The sequence below is a fragment of the Maylandia zebra genome, linkage group LG6 (assembly GCF_041146795.1).
Source record: "Maylandia zebra isolate NMK-2024a linkage group LG6, Mzebra_GT3a, whole genome shotgun sequence".
In the NCBI taxonomy this organism is placed as follows: domain Eukaryota; kingdom Metazoa; phylum Chordata; class Actinopteri; order Cichliformes; family Cichlidae; genus Maylandia; species Maylandia zebra.
The window spans coordinates 18363864-18376615 of NC_135172.1; the positions used below are offsets into that span (position 1 = coordinate 18363864).

A 12752-nucleotide genomic window follows, 5' to 3' on the forward strand; every position below is an offset into this window, starting at 1 on the left:
AATAAACTTTTGTCTCATTAGTCCACAGAATATTTTCCCAGAAGTCTTGGGGATCATCAAGATGCATTTAGTCAGCACTGGTTTTCTCCTTGACCCATGGATGCTATTTTTCATGACCTCTAACCTTAACAGAGACAAGTGAGGCATGCAGTCCTTTAAATGTTGTTCTGGGTTCTTCTGTGACCTCCTGGATGAGTCATCAACATGTTTTGGAGTTATTTTGGTAGGCTGGTCACTCCTAGGAAGGTTCACCACTGTTTCAAGTTTTCTACGTTTGTGGTGATGGCTCACTGTGCTTCACTGGAATCCCAAAGCCTTATAAACAACTTTGTTCCCATTTCCAGATGGACAGATATCAATGATTTTGTTTCTTAGCTGTTCTTGAGTTTCTTTAGATTGTGGTATGATGTGTTGCTTTTTGAGGTTTTTTTAGCCTGCTTCATTTTGTCTAACAGGCTTGATTTCAATTCAATTCAATTTTATTTATATAGTGCCAAATCACAACAACAATCCCCTCAAGGCGCTTTATATTGTACAGTAGATCGTACAATAATATATTCAGAGAAAACCCAACAATCATATGACCCCCTATGAGCAAGCACTTTGGCGACAGTGGGAAGGAAAAACTCCCTTTTAACAGGAAGAAACCTCCGGGAGAACCAGGCTCAGGGAGGGGCGGGGCCATCTGCTACGACCGGTTGGGGTGGGAGAAGGAAAACAGGATAAAAAACATGCTGTGGAAGAGAGACAGAGATTAATAACAGATATGATTCAATGCAGAGAGGTCTATTAACACATAGTGAGTGAGAAAGGTGACTGGAAAGGAAAAACTCAATGCATCATGGAAATCCCCCGGCAGCCTACGTCTATTGCAGCATAACTAAGGGAGGATTCAGGGTCACCTAGCAAAAAGGAAAGTTTTAAGCCTAATCTTAAAAGTAGAGATAGTGTCTGTCTCCCGAATCCAAAACGGAAGCTGGTTCCACCGAAGAGGGGTCTGAAAACTGAAGCCTCTCCCTCCCATTCTACTTTTAAATACTCTAGGAACAACAAGTAAGCCAGCAGTGCGAGAGCGAAGTGCTATTTAAGTGACTTCTTAATTTAACAGGTCTGGCAGTAATCACACCTGAGTGTGGCTACTGAAACTGAAATCAACTTTTCAAATAAATAAATGGTGAATCACAGTTCATTCATGATTTAACAAGAAGAGGACAATTACTTTTTCACACAGCTCCAGGTTGCTTTGGATAGCCTTTTCCTTTAATAAATGAAATCATCGTTTAAAAACTGCATTTTGTATTTACTCTGGTTATCTCTGTCTAATATTAAATTTTTTTTGATGATCTGAAACGTGACAAATATAAAAAAAAAACAAGTAATCAGGAATGGGGCAAATACATTTCTATATTGTAGCCATAGGCTTAGACCTGGGAATGGTCATCACAACCATTAACAACAAAAATGATAATTCTAATATTAATTGTCATATAAATAATAAGGAGAAGATGACAAGACAAAGAAAAGAAAAACGAGGTGAAGTTAATCTGATGGCTTATCTAGAGTGTCTCACATTCACCAGGGACCCAGCTCCGCACAGGAAAAGGTCATAAAAGGAAGAACTACTGCTTGAGCCTTACAGGACACCCCCCACCCCAGGAAGGTAGGCACATCACGCACGTCACATGTGTATCTATGTTTTCTCCGGACCTATGCATGTTGCATTGGCTCTAAAGTTGCTAAAGTCGGGTTTAAGGCCATGATATAAATGCTTTCACAAACCCCTCTTTGAAGCCTTGTCAAAATAAAAATAATAACGTAATAATAAAAGTACTGCAGAGAGGGAGAAATAAACTCCAGGGGAATATGTTTGGAATATTTCGAAATAAAATCCCAATCAACTACTATCTTTAATTTCTACTTTAAAAAACAAAAAAACCCCTCATTTGTCTCCATAAATAAATGTCTCTATAAATGTTTCCATAAATTTGTCAGTTATTTTTGTGATTTTTTTTTTAAAAAGTGGAATTTTAACATTTAACACGAATCAATTCGTAAGACTTGATCCGCCATTGGTTGCATTTATAAAAATTAACCTACTTTATTTATTTTTCACATGGACGTATATCTCACGTAAGCGCGCACAGGAGCAAACAAAAACGTGCCATCATCAAGTTGCGACAGCCCTTCTCTCCAGTCGGTGGAGAGCCAGGAGAGGAGCAGACCTGGCCCCTGTTGAGGAGCTTGCGGACGGCAAGTCTTTTACTACTGACGCGCTATATGGGCTCCGTGGGTTTCTTCTGCCTCTTGTAATGATCGTAAATCACCGTGTAAGAGCACAGAGTCAACGGGTCGAGCAGTGCACTGGTCAGTTTGGCAGAGCAGCTAGCGTTAGCAGTGTTTGACTAGCCAGTTAACAGTATACGAACTTGGCTTGTGGAGGCTAGTTAGCAGGTCGTGCTAGCGTGCTAGCCTCGGTTGGTCAGGTGCAGTGACTGCTGCTGCTGGGAGACCCAAGAAGGAGCGTTTACCTCCAAGCGTTAGCTTCTTCAAGCCTCAAAGGATACCTCGCTGTGGATACCCGACCGGGAGGAAGCGCTGGAAAGTCCTGCTACTTGTGTCCATCGCCACATTTCCCAGGTAAATAAAAACAATGCGAATTACAAAGTACAGCACCGCAGCTCGGGGATATTGCAGCGGTGGACCGGTGGGGAAAAGGGCCTAGCATTAGCCTGCTAACGCAGTCGCTAGCTATTAGCAGTGCTAACGTTAGCCAGCTTGTGTTGATGTGGAGCTTGGTAGCGCTCAGAGTTGAAGTTTAAGTTAGCAGATTTAGCTGAATGTGCTGCACGGGATGAAGTTTGTTGCCTACTTCGGCTGCCTCTCCGGCCAGCGCTGGGCTTTTTAAACAAACCGAGTCAACAGCTGCAGAGTGCGAGGACTTTAATGCCCGTGCACGCATTAACCCGATAACCGTGGGTCTTTAACTTGACTTTAACTCAGTCAGTCTACATCTTTAAAAAGTCACTGATTTGCCTCGAGGTTTTGAGGTAATGTACAGCATACAACTTTCTGTTCTTAAACCCTCGATCAGAAAAAGGAAACGTCCTAAAGAAAGCAATGTACTGGGAAGAAGCCACAGGAAGAGCAAGTTGATGTCTGTGTGCAGAGCAAACGATGAATCTAAAGTATGGACGTCAGGATGGTCAAATTATAGATTGCAAACCTGTATGAACAGTTTGAGACATGAAAACGCATGAAACGCATAGCTGCACAGACTCCACTCCTCCTGGGCAGCTGCCAGGCAGCTTAAACACACCAGAGGCAACTTTGCTTCACTATTCACATATAAAGGAGAAAGGAAAGGAGCACAAAAGCACGAAGTGTAGTAGAAAAATGCTGTTTAGTATGGCAGCTCCTATTTCTTCATCTGTTCAAGGGTTTCTGTTTAAAAAATGTTTATAGCGCCACTGCAAAGGTCACTTCTGTTAATTTTATAAAGTTATCCAAATCCAGACTTTATCTTGGGGAACAGAGGACTAAATTCATGGGATGTTGACAGCTGAGAGATTTAAGACTTTTAAGGTTATTGTGGCTGTGCTCTGATTTCTTGCAAATCACAGGACTTGAAATTGTTTTGTCACAGGAGGCAGCTTTAGTTAAACCAACACTGAGCTGACAGCTTGATGCACAGTCCACATCCCTTATTCAGTTAGTCGCCTAACATGCTGTAAATGCAGCCTAATGCAACAGTCTTGCAAGCCGTTATGAATATTATGTTCCTCTTTTGTCCAGACATTTTTAGAAAGTTGTTGATCTAAAACTGTATGGCCATTTCTTTTTACTGGTGCCTTAATGTTTACTCTCCTGTGGTGGACAGGCTTGTCTTTGTGTCCCTGACATCCAATTGTTTCAGTTCTAACAGAGTCGCAACAGCAGAGTACAAACCAGCCCAACAATACGTATTATTTTCAGTTCTTCATTATGCTTGTGAGACCTTAGCTTGTGTTTCATCGTGTAAGCCTTAATTACATTGTTTTTACCATAGTTTTTTTTTGTTTTGTATTGTTGATTAAATGCAATGTAACTCGAGTCAAACATGAACTTGGAACTACCCAGATTTCTACTCCGCTGTGTAAAACTGGAGTGCATCAAGTTTAAACTCAAACTTGACCACAACCCCTCATATGCAGCGATAGCCAAACCCAAATGGGTGTGCATTCATTACATATTTCTCTTAAACAACAGAAGTGCAGTACTGAAGCGCACCATTAAACGGTTTCAGATTCAATTCTCTCTTATTTAACCATGCTGCATCTTTCTCTTGTGCTGTTTTGTCAGTTTGGATCAAATTGTGCAGCTCATGTTAATTTCAGTTTGGGAGGGAGTCGTGAGGTCAGGTCAGATGACCAACTTTGGTTAAGATGCACAGATGTCAGCCAGTCCATTTGAATGAATCTTCTGTCACTTCCCTTCTATATTTGTTACGCTGCTATTCTAAGAGTGATGCTTTGCACACACATACTTGTGTAATCTGTGCAGTATAAAGCACCACATTGATTACAAAAGTGCAGCAGCACTGTTGCATATCTTTTGCCATACTGAGTTTGACTGCAGAAGTGTGGACACACTGCTGATAGGATATCATTCAGTTGCCAAATTACATAATTTACAGCTTTCTTTAAAAAAAAAAAAAAAAAAAAAAAAGGAGATACAACATTTCTCTGGAAGAGTGTCAACAAAAGCTGAGCACCAGAAGCTTCATAAAGGGAGCATTTATTTCAGTGCTGTTGTATTGATTGCTGGTTAAAAATGTGCTTTGGGTTGCACATAACAGATGAAACGGTCCGATCAGCCAGGAGCTGGAAATCTGCCTCTGTTTGATCAAAAATTGATGATGTTCTTTTTCTCAGCACTGGTGTTTATTAATCATTAGAAATGGAAGGATAAAATGGGTCTCATTTGTTAGTACTGGCTTAACTTTGTGTCATATTGAAGTGACCTATGTATGCATGCCCAAGATTGACGATCAGAGATCTGTTAAGGACAATATTTTATTACATTTTTTGTACCTGTTCAGTTTCCTTTAAGTGCCTGCAAACATTTATTGTATAGAAGACGAAGGCTTTCTGAACCCATAGTATTACTAATTATGATCAGACTGCAAATAGCCTGTATTGTCATTATGAACAAATCTGGATGTTATTTTCTTGATTAGCCAATCTGTTTCTGAGAATTGCTCTTGCTGTGTCCTGTTGTCCGATCAACTGTCCAAAACACAAAGATAAGGTCATTTACTGTTGCATAATCCTGAAGAGGGGGAAAAAATCCAACCCAAAACCCAGCAAATCCTCATATTTAGAAGATGAAGCCAACCAATGTTTAACACTTGAGTTTGTAAAATCACTGACAGTTAATAGATCTCCCTAAATAGTAGGGGGGGGGCTCAATGCAGCATAGTATTGCGATATTTTTTTGTGCCGATATAGTATCAATACAAGAACACCAAATATCGATATTTTATTAAATAAATTAAAATAATCTGGGAATCTCCTGCACCAGCATCCTGAAATAAGGTTATCAGAACAAATTTAAATTTAATAAACCATCCAACACTGGATGCATTTAGCTTGACAAAGTTATTTCCTAATTCCGAGCAAGCTCAGTCACACTAGTAGGAATAGGACAGGACGGCAACCTCCTTACCTTTACCAGAAGAAGTGGTGGGTGTCTGGCGACTGTATTGAATTTTTCACATTCCGCAAGTGATGGCAATTTGTGGTAACTAAATGGTTGCCCACGCCTTCAGGGTTTGCACATTCAAAGCCACTTTTGATCGTAAGGGGATTGCACAGGTCGGCAAACAGTTGCAGTCTGACTTGGACTGACTGTACTCTGAGAGATGTTGAAGGTTTGCAAATAATTACTATCTGACTTATAAATGCAGACAGATTGCAAGCACGTTGCCTTAAATCTGAGTCTTTGTCAATGAGCACAACTTGAAGAGACTTGATTTGACTGGCTGCCAGCTGGTTGTATTCTGGCTTTATTCCTGTAGAACAGTTGCAGAATCCAGATGTGATAGTTGGATTTCTGTCTATGTAGACAGCAACAGATATGTGGTTTTTCAACAGCCCCTATTCAGTCTCAGACTGACTCCGTCTTATGGCAACATTTATAGCAGGTTTTAGTGACAGGGTTGATTTTTGCAGCAAAAAAAAAAGAAGTGGGATAACTATGTTTTGATAAAACAGATATTGCCTAAGTTTAACATAATTAGCAGTTTGAAAAAGGTGATAAATTGCAGTTTGTTATTGTGCACTGCAAAAAGTTAATTGCAATAAAACGCTAACATGATCATTTCTGTCAGGTGAGCAGTCATTGCAGTTTAAAATTATTTTCAACACCTATGACATGTACAACCACTTTACTTGATGCTGTGTGCCTGATCATACCAGTGTGTGATGCTCTGCATTCTCATGTGATGAATGTTCAGATTTTTCCAAGATTATTTCAGATTTTTATGGCTTTTTCTGCAGCGCGTCTCTCTGCCGTCTGTAAAAAGCCAGGCGGCGGAGCAGATGAATAGGAATGGCAGATGTAGTTGTTTTGAGAGGACGGTTTTAATTTGGTCTTTTACTGCGTTGAACAGGTTGTTGTTTGGCAGCACTTCTGAAACTGTGTTGGAAGAGGCTGTTTTAACCCTTTAAGACCTACCATAGAACCAAGTCCGCCAGAGCTTATATTATATTTTTACATGCTGTGGAGCCATTTTTGGGAGCATTTCAAGTTGCTATACATCAATACAACCATTATAGCCCAAACTTTAATAATATGTCTGCATTAGGTGCATAGTAATTACATAAATTGCAAAAAAGTGTAATAAACTACAAAAAATTGAAAATCGTTTTTGTTTTTTTTAACATATATTTCTAGTTAGAGAAATTTAAGAGGCTTATCCCTCAAAACTGTAAATACAAAAAAGTTGCAGAAACTAGTTTCCCACCACAGGAAATTTATTTTAAGTGTCTTCATAGTTTTATTTTTGAAATACACCAATTTTTATATACTGCAGGAAAAACGAAAATAAATATTATAGTGCAAATTTGCAAAATAACAGCATATGCATCACAATAAACTATTTCCATCAGTGGAATATGAGTCCTAAGCATCCCAGAAACGACACAGAAAGTCATGAAATCAAACATAACTTTTAAAAACACAAGTATAAGCTCATGAGGTACGATGGTAAAAAAACTACATTTCCGCAAAATGACATCACTTCCGGTTTCGGGCAGGTCATGCGGTCATGTGATAGTTCACGCTGATGGACGTAGGAAGTGTTACAAACAGCTGATTGGATCGGCGAAGCGTGTTTCTGGAATATCATGTTTTTGTTGCTGCAAGTGATTTTTATGCAGTTTTTGCAAAGCTATATGTGGAAGGAAACTGTGACCTAGGACAAGCTGATGGCATAAGATGTAAGTACAACTCCTCCAGTTTCATATGCAAAAAAAATTATTGCGCTAGCTTACGTGGTTGCAGAGCTACCGGGATTTAAAAATAGTTACGCAAAACAGAGCGTGCCCGCTCCGATCGGCTGTAAAGGGTTAATATGTACAAACTAAGCTGCTCTCTGGGGTTTGTTTTTCATAGCCAGCCCATTATGTACCCCCTTTTAAAATGGTTGCAACAAGAACATTATTAACATTATTAAACCCTTCAGTTAAATGTATTCTGGGTTTTTTGTTTTGGGTTTTTTTGGGGGGGGGGGGGGATGTACTCTCTTCTCCTCTCTCCTCCAGCAGGGCAGTGTATGCTAATGAAGATCAGAGAATTCACATTCAAGGATAGGCTGAAAGTGTTTAAGACGAACTGCATATTTTCAATTTATTTTTACACAAAAATATGGATCAGTATTGATAGGATTTTAGTTATTCCATTATCGATTGTTTCCAAAGGTCAAATACTTTATCTTTGTTGTGATTCCTGTTTTTCTTGTGTTTGGGGAGAGGGAGAGATACAAGCAATCTTCCCACCTGCCTTCACTGCCAACTGTATGTTTCCCCCCCTCTGTGCATCTCTCTTTTTATTTTCTTTTTTTCTTTTTCTTTTTCTTTGTTTTTCTCCCCTCAGATTTGGTTGTTGGTGTGTGTCGGAGAGCTGCTACTGCCCTGGTCAGGACTAGCAACTTTTCTGCCACCAGCAGCAGCAGAGCTTCTAGCTTTAAACAAGATTCAAGGTTGTTGAAGAGAGGGAGAGAGAGTGGGGGGGAGAAGACAAAAGCTTAGCTTCTTTAAAGCTGGAAATCTGTAACCTGTTATGAGTACAGGGTAAATGACAGAAACAAGGTAAAGCCTCTCATATTGCAGTGAAATGAAACTGGTACACAAAATTAGGTTAAAAAAATTACTTGGAAGTTTAGTTTATGGATTGCTGCAAGCCCTTAAAGATTATGACAGGGTATCCTGGACGTTGTTTGCGTAAAGCTTCACATTCCCACACTCCTTACTGTTGCTGTGTTACTGACATCAGGGCTTTCCTAATACTGTTCTCATGGACGGTGAGATTTCCTGTCTTTGAAACTTGTGTTGGCAAAGCATGAAGATGGTGGACATTGTTTACGTTGCATATGGGGAGACTGGCCTTAGTAAATCCACACTCAGTCTGAAATCTTCAACTGAGGAAAACATATATGCATATTTTGTAACCAGTGAGTGAATCAGTCTGCTTTCCAGATGCTGGCTATTCCTAACAAAGCTACTACTCAGGGTTGCTTGTCTAGTTTTAAGACTCCTTACATATGGAGAGAGATAGTACAAGTCAGTTACTCTGTGGGGGTTGTGTTTTCAAGTGGTAAACGGATGTTCAAGCCACTGTTTATGTTTGGAGGAAAGCTTAAAAGTGGGAAGTGTTGCTTGAATCTTTGAGTTGTGTCTAATATACCAAATTGAGAGGGTAATGGGATTTCTACAGATGGACAGCTTTGGAGCAGAGGGGACAGATGGTTGAAAGACATTAGGTTTAAATGGTGCAATCCACAGAGGGAAACGGGAAAGGGGTGACAGCAGCAAATGTGTAGAGAGGTGCTGTGTAGTTTGCATACTTAAAGACTTATTCAGCTGTGTATGTAAACTGGGAAATGAGGAGGGAAATGAAACTGTCTTCATAAGCATGGGAAGGACATTAAAGGGGCTTTTCCGTGGGGAGTTCCAAGAGGATCTCCAGTCTCAAGGAAATCTCTTGAAGAGTAACTTAAAGTCATCAAGTGGTCCTTTGTGGCAACAAAGTACAGCAACATAAAGAAAAAAGGGCACAATTATTGTTATTAGGGTCAGACATTACAACACACACTAGAGCCTTTATCTCCACTGCTGCCTCTCCTCAGCTTGAGAACCTGCAATTCTTTGTATTGATGGCTTACCTTGTTTTAAAATTAGCATTGTTGTTGGGGGCGTTACTGGGAGTTGTGAGTAGACATGAAACCAGAAAAGTAAAATAGCTGTTTAGTTATTTCTGGTGATTTTAATTCTGTGGCCTGATATGAAGAATTCTGTATACGTGTCTGCTGCCTGGGCAAGGCCTTTCCTGATGCAGCTGCAGTTAGTCACATCGACACATTAGAGGAGTGGTTCTTAAACAGTGGGTGACTCCCACAGGTGGAGTATAGGGGTGGGGTGGGGACAATGACGACAAAGGGTTTTATCCGGTTGTTCAGTGATGACGCGACGAATCCTACTTCCAGGTCTAAAGTAGTCTGCGTTTAATATGGCTTTTGTGTTGTTAACATGTTTAATGTTTTGTATTTTCTTCTATTTGATCTCAAAAAGCTCCTAAAACAGTCAGTGATCACTGTTGACCTCCCTCGGCTTTTATTACCGCTAATCATTTATTTAAGCTCAGTTTTTAAAACCTTAGGATGTAACTACAGCCCAGCCCATGCAGCAGTATATGAATGACTAACCTCGTATTGTGGATGGATTATCTCAGTTGTTCTCCTGGTTGAAGTTTGGTCCTTTTACAGCATCCTGCCATGCGATTACATTTGTTCCTGACCACCGAGAACACTCACGTTAACTTTTTATCGAGTGGAAAAAAGTTAGCTTGTTTATATTATGCTAACATAGCTGTGTCGCTAGCGGTCACGTAGCACATCATTATATAGCAGCTAGCCCAACTTCAGTAACCCTACAAACGTCACTGCTGTTTAGTTTTCTGTCTTCATTTATGCTGGAAGTGATAACAGAGCTGTACGTTTTAATTTGTTTCCAAAACCCCGCAGTCAGGACATGCTATATTGTATTTAGATAGAAGCTAGCGAGCTAACTTCCTGCTAACTTCTAACTCCGTTAAATGTCATAAATTCCGTTTTCATGGATGCCTGGATGTTAAACTCAATTGTTACACCTGGTATTAAAGATGAAAGACTTTAGACAGTTTTTCAACTCTCAGTAATGCCATAGTGATCGTTTGATATATGGACCTGCAGCGGAGTTTAGGCCCAGACATGGCTAGTGACGTCAGACTTAACGACCGGATTGTTGTGTTTCTGATCATTGTCCTCTTGAGGGGGCATGAACTGATGGCCAGACACTTTCCTTCAGGAGTTTCTGGTAGAGAGCAGAATGATTCAATCAATAATAGCAAGCCTTTCAGGTCCTAAAGCAGCAAAGCATCCCTAGACCATTGCACTACCACCACCATGTTTTACTGTTGCTATGGTGGGGTTTTTTTTTTTTTATGAAATACTGTGCTGAGCTTTATGCAGATGTAATGGGACTCACCTTCCAAAAATAAACTTTTGTCTCATTAGTCCACAGAATATTTATAGTGACGTCAGACTGAACAACCGGATTAAGAATTTGCTTAAAGTTAATTTGCTTAAAGTTACCTGGTTTGATTTATATGTATGTGTAGGGCTGGGCGATATATCGAGTTTTTAAAAAATATCGATATATTTTTATACGAGATATAAGGTGTGACAATATCCTTTATATCGATATAGTCTACGTTATAATTATACTTGTGGAGCCGCAAGTTTGCCTCTCTTTCGTCCACTTTTGTCTTTACGCAACGTTACTCGGCCTCGCCCCTCCTTCACTGAACACAGCTCCCCCTCCTCCCCCATCGCTTCACCTGCAGGAAGCGACAAGATGTTAATGGAGATTTGCCGTGTCCGAGTTACTGCACTTCGCCCCGTGCGTGGGACTGGACGCCGTCAACGTGTTAGCTAGCTAACCATGCTAACGAGCTAACCACGCTAACGCCATGCAGCCCAGAGGCGCTGCACAGCCTAAAATCCTTGCATTTTCTCAAAAGTTGACAGCGCGCCTTATGTATGAATTCTGTTTGTGCTTGATGGCCGCGAACCGATTTTTATGTGGAACACGGCGCTCAGCAATCTGTCAAAAAAATGTTTTAGTACGACGTTGGTAAGCTACGGTGCTGCACCGCTTGATGGATTGTCAGAGCATTACGGCTACCGAGGAGCCTTCGTGGAGTGATACGTACTGTGCTTCAACGTAATATTACCTTACTGTGTATAAGGACTATAAATGGCACCTGTTAAGAGACGTGGTTACGAAGAGGATTTCAAACTCAATGCTGTCAGTCACACAGTAGAAGTTGGGAACAGAGCAGCTGTGAAATCTGTCTTTGTTATTATGCTCAGCGTCTTTTAGTTTACATTTTGACTGCACAATTGTGAGCTTTTTGTTATGCACAAAAACAACATTGTTTTCTTTTATTTATGGAGCATTATTATTTAATAAATGCTCATAATTTATTTTTGAGTAAATCTTATGTACATCTATGCTCTATGTTAATAGAAATGCCTGTGTGACATCTGGGACACAGCTTGGACTAAGAACTCTCTTTTTGTTCTTACTTTATGGCTTTAAAAAAAAAAAAATCGAGATATGAATTTTGGGTCATATCGCCCAGCCCTATGTATGTGTATATATGATACGATCATTATAGTAATATGACCATGATGTCAATGCCACGACATCCCCGCATGATATCTATGAAACCTATCTAATTCACAGCTTCAGGCCTTCCCTAGCTATCTTATCTTACACTATCAGACGCACATTTTCTCTTCCTCCTATACTCATGAAGAATGTAATAGTTATAATATTTGAATTCTCTTTCTCGGCTTATTGCATACCTCCATCATCTGTAACTTTGTCGTTAGCAGTGTGATACCATCCTCTGTTTTGTGCCTTTTAAAAATGCTCTCTTCTAAATGCTTGCTTTATCAGTTTGAGTTACTCTGAGGATTTACTGGAGCCTTAAGAGCAAAGTATGGGTTTATTCTGTGCTTGTAAACGGCCCGTTTGCTCAGTATCTGTGAGGCGCAAGGAGTATGTTAATAATTCAGTGCTGTGCCATGTAGCTCTGAGCTGGGTAATGAACATGGGGAGAAATCTCCCAGGCATTTTGCTTTGATGTGGGCTGTGTTTTGAACACTAGGTGACACAGTGCAGGGACAGAAGAAAGTGGCAGTCTGGGACAAAAGTCAAGAGTGGATATATTAGGGTCCACAATTATACTGCAGCAGAGCATATTATCAACAGCCAAAGATATGAAAGTACAAATAGCATCTCTTTGTCTTTGTCCTCTGAGAAGGAATACTTTATTTCTTCTTTGAAGTGTTGATCAGGCACAACTCGAACAGTGAGCTGCTTTCACACCCAATTGATGGCTACGTACTAAATATCTATGTACTGGTTACGTGCTGGAGCTGAAACTAG

The 12752-nt window shown here is 40.2% G+C and overlaps 1 protein-coding gene across 4 annotated transcripts in view; it reads left to right on the top strand.

Moving 5' to 3' along the window:
* Positions 1-2170: 2170 nt before the first annotated feature.
* Positions 2171-12752, top strand: part of fbxw7 (F-box and WD repeat domain containing 7) — a 135265-nt gene continuing 124683 nt past the window's right edge. For all 4 annotated transcript variants that reach the window (XM_076884809.1, XM_076884808.1, XM_076884811.1 and 1 more), the window contains exon 1: positions 2171-2637. The gene's annotated coding sequence lies outside the window, so the exon portion shown is untranslated. The remainder of the gene's footprint in view (positions 2638-12752) is intronic.